A 6,023-nucleotide genomic window follows, 5' to 3' on the forward strand; every position below is an offset into this window, starting at 1 on the left:
TCCGCCCTTACTCGGCCGCACCTTTGCCGCTTAAACTTTGACCTCTTTCCCCGTTCCCGCATGCCACAGCAGTGGCACTTGTTTATCCGGAGAAAGAGAGCGAGAGTCGCAGTATTAATTGGCGTGAGCGGCCTTTCCGGCTGCAAAACTAGTGCTCTATCCCGGCGAGCGCCGTTATGAGGCGCAACACCGTCTTCAACGCGTTTAGAGAGAACTCCCCCTGCCTCCCTCCCAGGCCTGTCATGAGATAGACGTGGACTCGTGGCGAACTCTCAAAGAGAACGCCCACACCGCGTCTGACCGTGGGAGAGGGTGGAGGAGCGCGTGAGGAAGAGCACGGCGTCACCCAAGCATTCTCATCTCTCTGCCTGCGCCACTATATGGTAGACTGCGGGCCCAGGCGCACTCATCAATTTAGGTTCCACTGCAATGCATGCCAAGCACTCTTTTCAAGGTGATAGACGAAATTCCGGCGGGGCTTACTTAAGAGATATCCGACCCGGTTTCGTTTCCTCTTCGTGGGATGGAGTGCTTCTTCTCCGAGAGAGAAGGAGGAGGACGTGTGCCTCTTAGAACATGTGCAGTATCAGCCATGAGCGGCCGACGGCCATTCGTGTCTCTGTGGACAGCAGGCAAAAGAACACCTCCAGTTATTTGCGAGGGCGACAACTGTCGTCGGGACGGGACACACACACACATGTGTGTGTGTGTGCCCTTCTTTGTTGTGGTTGAATGTGGGTGCGCCAAGTCCATGGACTTGCTAGTGATAGGCATGTTTTTAAGGGCACGCCTCGCCCAAGGCGCGGGCGATTAAACCCCAAGGCGGAAGCTCGGTTCGGGTTACCCTCGTGTCGGGGAGACAGTCAGCAGGCACCGAACTCGCAGCAACCGATGGATGTATATTTCCGACCCTCGTAGAGGAGTGGCGGCGACAAGCTCATATGGCTGCCGCCGCCGCAATATGCCTTCAACTTGTCGATGTATCTGGTATTCTTGCGATTCACATACCGACACGCAGTTTGCTGCGGTCTTCATCGACCCACGAGCCGAGTGATCCCCCGTTAAGAGTTGTGTATTTGCCATTTGGTCTTTTTGCGACTAACCATCACAGGTCGAGTCTCAATGAAAGGGTTTGACAGACATAGCCCAAGTTTGTGGTTTGGGTTTGGCCAGACGGCTTGTTGTTGTTTTTTGACACTAGAATTTCACTCTTTTTGGGTCAAAAGGCTTATTCGCCGGTTGTAAGGAACGGACGGGCAGCCGTCCAAAGCCCCGTCCGTCCTCCTCCGGGTCTTCGCGCTCTCGCCAGAGTGTGGTCCACCCACAGCGTGGTACCTATTTTTGGCGCGGGGGCCGGGATTGTCCTCTTTCGCTGCTGGAGTTGCCAGAGCAGAGCCCGAGACCGCCCAAATCAGGAGAGTAGTAGTTTTAAGAGCGCCCCGTTCTCTTTCTCTCTGTTAATGATCCTTCCGCAGGTTCACCTACGGAAACCTTGTTACGACTTTTACTTCCTCTAAATGATCAAGTTTGGACATCTTTCCGTCAGCTCGAGGCGACGACACCAGAAAACCCTTGCGGGCAACGGGGCCGACAATCCAAGAGCGCCAGTCCGAAGGCCTCACTAAATCATTCAATCGGTAGTAGCGACGGGCGGTGTGTACAAAGGGCAGGGACGTAGTCAGCGCAAGCTGATGACTTGCACTTACTGGGAATTCCTCGTTCATGGGAAACATTTGCAAGCCCCAATTCCTATCAAGAAAGGCTTTGAACAGGTTACCCGCTCCTCTCGGAGGGGGAAAACTCGTTGATCCCTTCAGTGTAGCGCGCGTGCGGCCCAGAACATCTAAGGGCATCACAGACCTGTTATTGCTCAATCTCGTGCGGCTAGAATTGCCGCTTATCCCTCTAAGAAGAAGTTGCGAACTGGACACCATTTTCTGGAGATCCGTAGACTACTTAGTAGGCCAGAGTCTCGTTCGTTATCGGAATTAACCAGACAAATCGCTCCACCAACTAAGAACAGCCATGCACCACCACCCACCGAATCGAGAAAGAGCTCTCAATCTGTCAATCCTTCCGGTGTCTGGGCCTGGTGAGGTTTCCCGTGTTGAGTCAAATTAAGCCGCAGGCTCCACTCCTGGTGGTGCCCTTCCGTCAATTCCTTTAAGTTTCAACTTTGCAACCATACTTCCCCCGGAACCCAAAGACTTTGGTTTCCCGGAAGCTGCCCGCCGGGTCATGGGAATAACGCCGGCGGATCGCTAGTTACCCGTTACCCGTTATAGCCATTGTAGGCGCATAACCTACAATCGAAAGCTGATAAGGCAGACACTTGAAAAAAGCGGCGCCGGTGCGGAGACCGTGCGCTCAGCCCGAAGTTATTCAGATTCACCACAGGTGGGTTACAGACCAGGGCCCGACCAGTTTTGAACTAATAAAAGCGCTCTTCCCTTGCGGTCAGAGACCAATTGCATGTATTAGCTCTAGAATTGCCACAGTTATCCAAGTAAGTGGGTTTACACATCCAATGAAACATAGCAGATTTAATGAGCCATTCGCGGTTTCGCCTTAAATCGGCTTGTACTTACACATGCATGGCTTAATCTTTGAGACAAGCATATGACTACTGGCAGGATCAACCAGGTAGCTGCTGCTGTTGGTGGCGCCTATCACGGCGGCCAAAATAGTGAGAGAGATTGAGAGAGAGGCAGAAGACATTGGGCGAGGGACCGCACGTTGGCCTTAGAGAAATAGCAAACCAGATGATCAGATCTAACTGCACCTTCTCTTGCTATCCTCGGCGCCGGCAGCGCCACCGTGTGTGCCAATCTTCTCCCTTATCCGCTCCTCTTCTCTTCTCTTTGCCCCAGCTCCAGCGAGGCAGAAGACATTGGGCGACGGACCGCACGTCCGTGTATGCCAATCTCCTCCCTTATCCCCTCCTCTTCTCTTTGCCCCACCTCCAGCGAGGCAGCCGACATTGGGCGAGGGACCGCACGTGGCCTTAGAGAAATAGCAAACCAGACGATCAGATCAAACTGCACCTTCTCTTGCTATCCTCGGCGCCGGCAGCGCCACCGTGTGTGCCAATCTCCTCCCTTATCCGCTCCTCTTCTCTTTGCCCCAGCTCCAGCGAGGCAGCCGACATTGGTCGAGGGACCGCACGTTGGCCTTAGAGAAATAGCAAACCAGATGATCAGAGCAAACTGCACCTTCTCTTGCTATCCTCGGCGCCGGCAGCGCCACCGTGTGTGCCAATCTCCTCCCTTATCCGCTGCTCTCCTCTCCTCTTTACCCAGCTCCAGAGAGGCAGCCGACATTGGGCGACGGACCGCACATTGGCCAATCTCCAACCTTATCCGCTCCTCTTCTCTTTGCCCCAGCTCCAGCGAGGCAGCCGACATTGTGGGAGGGACCACACGTTGGCCTTAGAGAAATAGCAAACCAGATGATCAGATCAAACTGCACCTTCTCTTGCTATCCTCGGCGCCGGCAGCGCCATGTTGTGCCAATCTCCTCCCTTATCCGCTCCTCTTCTCTTTGCCCCAGCTCCAGCGAGGCAGCCGACATTGGGCGAGGGACCGCACGTTGGCCTTAGAGAAATAGCAAACCAGATGATCAGATCAAACTGCACCTTCTCTTGCTATCCTCGGCGCCGGCAGCGCCACCGTGTGTGCCAATCTCCTCCCTTATCCGCTCCTCTCCTCTCCTCTGCCCCAGCTCCAGCGAGGCAGCCGACATTGGGCGAGGGACCGCACGTTGGCCTTAGAGAAATAGCAAACCAGATGATCAGATCAAACTGCACCTTCTCTTGCTATCCTCGGCGCCGGCAGCGCCACCGTGTGTGCCAATCTCCTCCCTTATCCGCTCCTCTCCTCTCCTCTTTGCCCCAGCTCCATCGAGGCAGAAGACATTGGGCGAGGGACCGCACGTTGGCCAAACTCCTCCCTTATCCTGCTCCTCTCTCTCTTTCTTTCTCACTCTCTCTTACTGTTTGTGGGGACGTGGGCTCATGAGCGCCATCGTCGCCCAATATTGGTTAGGTAGTGTATTTCACGGGTGGGAACCGCCATCGATGTTAGGTGATGTGGTAACCCAACGTGTGCTTTGACGAGTTTTGGCTGCTAAACTCTCTTTTTAGTATACTCGGCTCCCAGACTGCACTGGTTAATTTGAAACATAGGCGTTGTCTATGCACATTTAAGGAGTATACGTTTTAACGCTGAGATAGTACAATATGAATCTCGATCAGAAGTAATGATTTAGGCGCTGCATTGAAGAGCCGGCACAGGCCAGCGAGCGGGTGATCAGCCAGCATAAGTCCGCTAAGTTGGGCGAACAGCAAGAGCGAAGGGAGCTGATCCGGACTGAAAGGCGCAGCATATGCTGTGACGAAACTAGCAGGGTGGCGGCGTGTGCGCCAAAGAAGAGAAGACAGGTAAATAATGTCCAAACGGAAGAGAGACCTGGCAAGTGTAATTGATAGAGCGCGAGCCTACTCGCCATAAGCCCGCTCCACTGCCATTCCTCTGATCCAATGAGACTAAAATCTCTCTCCTTCTGCTCCAGCCGTTGAAGGGCAGGGAAGCGACGGCAATTTTGGTTGTTGTTTTTGAATGCCGCGCTTTGCTTCGCAGAGGCGCCGAAGCGCTCCGCTGGGGGGCGGAAGATATTTCACACCGAATATGTGTGTGAAGGCACCCTCTCCCCTTAATATAGTGAAATAGTGCAATCCAGCATACAAGGTCGGACGATAGGACATTCACCGTACCGCACCTCGAGAGTGGATGTTGTTTGTTGGGTAAGGTTAAAACCGGACTGTTCGCAGACAGCCGAATAACCCGGTTCCGGACTAATTGGTGGATGCAACATCACGATGCTGCTGCTGCTGCTGCTGTCGCGGAAACCGCAGTGGCGACGTGTGCGCCGAGAGAGAGTTATAATGTTCGATAGGGAGAGCGACCTGGCTAGTGTAATTGATAGATCGCGAGCCTACTCGCCATTAGCCCGCTCCACTGCCATTCCTCTGACCCAATGAGACTATTCTCTCTTTCGCTCTCCTTCTGCTCCAGCCATTGCAGGGCAGGGAGAGGAAATCGACGGCAATTTTGGTTGTTGTTTTTGAATGCCGCGTTTTGCTTCGCAGAGGCGCCGAAGCGCTCCGCTGGGGGGCGGAAGATATTCCACACCGAATAGGTGTGTGAAGGCACCCTCTCCCCTTAATATAGTGAAATAGTGCAATCCAGCATACAAGAGCGGACGATAGGACAGTCACCGTACCGCACCTCGAGAGTGGTAGTTGTTTGATCGTTTGTTAGGCAAGGTTAAAACCTGACTGTTCGTGAACAGCCGAATAACCCGGTTCCAGACTTACAATAGACGCAACATCATGATGCTGCTGCTGTCACGGAAACCGTGGTGGCGACATGTGCGCCGAGAGAGTAATAATGTTCAATTGGGAGACAGACCTGGCTAGTGAAATTCATAGAACCCGCTCCACTGCCATTCCTCTGACCCCATGAGACTATTTTCTCTCTCTCTCTCCTTTTGCTGCTCCAGCCATTGCAGGGCAGGGAAGGGAAAGCGACGGCAACTTTGGTTGTTGTTTTTGAATGCGGCGCTTTGCTTCGCAGAGGCGCCGAAGCGCTCCGCTGGGGGGCGGAAGATATTCCACACCGAATAGGTGTGTGAAGACACCCTCTCCCCATAATATAGTGAAATAGTGCAATCCAGCATACAAGAGCGGACGATAGGACAGTCACCGTACCGCACCTCGAGAGTGGAAGTTGTTTGATCGTTTGTTAGGCAAGGTTAAAACCTGACTGTTCGCGAACAGCCGAATAACCCGGTTCCGGACTTACAATAGACACAACATCATGATGCTGCTGCTGCCACGGAAACCGTGGTGGCGACGTGTGCGCCGAGAGAGTAATAATGTTCAATTGGGAGACAGACCTGGCTAGTGAAATTCATAGAACCCGCTCCACTGCTATTCCTCTGACCCCATGAGACTATTTTCTCTC

The 6,023-nt window shown here is 53.5% G+C and overlaps 1 non-coding gene across 1 annotated transcript; it reads right to left on the bottom strand.

Annotated features, from left to right (window-relative positions):
* Positions 1-906: 906 nt before the first annotated feature.
* LOC121874961 lies at positions 907-1,070 on the bottom strand. Its single transcript, XR_006090519.1, has one exon. It is a non-coding gene; the product is annotated as a 5.8S ribosomal RNA (ribosomal RNA).
* Positions 1,071-6,023: the final 4,953 nt, after the last annotated feature.

Source organism: Homarus americanus, unplaced genomic scaffold (assembly GCF_018991925.1).
Source record: "Homarus americanus isolate GMGI-L3 unplaced genomic scaffold, GMGI_Hamer_2.0 scaffold44861, whole genome shotgun sequence".
Taxonomy (NCBI): Eukaryota; Metazoa; Arthropoda; class Malacostraca; order Decapoda; family Nephropidae; genus Homarus; species Homarus americanus.